We start from the raw sequence: 1,079 nt of genomic DNA, 5'->3' as shown, positions 1-1,079 counted from the left end.
AGCTAACTCTGCCGTGTTGCTACGAAAACAGTTTGTAGAGAATGTTAATGACCCTGCTCTTCGTAGGGAATTGAAGCGGCTGGTTTGCAATGATTTAGGGCTTTCCTTATTGGACGTTTGGGCAGAAGCTATCCGGTGGGAGCGTGAGGGCAGGTCCAATCTTACAGGTACTGGTTACCCTGCGTCCCCCCTTTGCGCTGTGCAAAATGTTGGAATTAATGACTTAGCCAGCCGCTCGTCTAGTTCTACGGTAACCCAAATTGCTGAATTGGCAAAGATGCTACAGAAGCAGCAGGAACAAATTGACCAGTTGACACAAGGCTTGTTAAAGTTGCGGACACCCACACGTCCTGTTAAGACAGATCGTTCAAAAGTAGCTTGCAGGCGATGTCAGGAAGTTGGTCATTATGCAAAAGATTGTGATAATAAGCGGGTTCCTTTTCAAGCCTCCCATGCAGGTCATGCTCCTTTTATAGCAACTGCAATGTCCAGTTTTGCACGTCTGAAAAGTTGGTCATTATGCAAAAGCAGAGCCAACCACTAGGAGGGGACATTACTGGCTCAAAGGATGATGACTCAGTGGATAGGGCAAGGGTGGATAGATTGATTACTCCCTGTCCTCAGGTATCTGTTAAGTTAGCAGGTGTGGAGGTGAAATGTCTGGATACGGGTTCAATGGTGTCTACTGTGACAGTTTTTTTTCCAAACAGCACTTTAAGGATAAATTTCAGCCCTGTCATTGGTTGCAGTTGAGGGCGGCAAATGGGCTGGATATCCCTTATCTTGGCTATTTGGAACTAGATGTAGAGGTGTTGGGCAAAGTTATTCCTAGAAAGGGTGTGCTGGTAGTTAAAGACCTTGGTTCGATCGGAGGTCCCAGGGATATTGGGTATGAATATTATACAGAGTTATGATGAACTGGCCAGCATGGGCCTGTTCTGTTTGACCTCCCTGCAGTACAGAGTGCCCCAGATCCATGGCAGAGAGCCTTGCAGTTGTGTCACCAGGTTAGGACTCAGCCCTCTGGGAGTAGGACCAGCTTCGCAAGGGTTCGTGGCAGGAGGCCTGTTCATATCTCT

The sequence above is a fragment of the Monopterus albus genome, unplaced genomic scaffold (genome assembly GCF_001952655.1).
Source record: "Monopterus albus unplaced genomic scaffold, M_albus_1.0 scaffold47.1, whole genome shotgun sequence".
NCBI classification, from domain to species: Eukaryota; Metazoa; Chordata; class Actinopteri; order Synbranchiformes; family Synbranchidae; genus Monopterus; species Monopterus albus.
Note: the sequence above shows the minus strand (reverse complement) of the source record.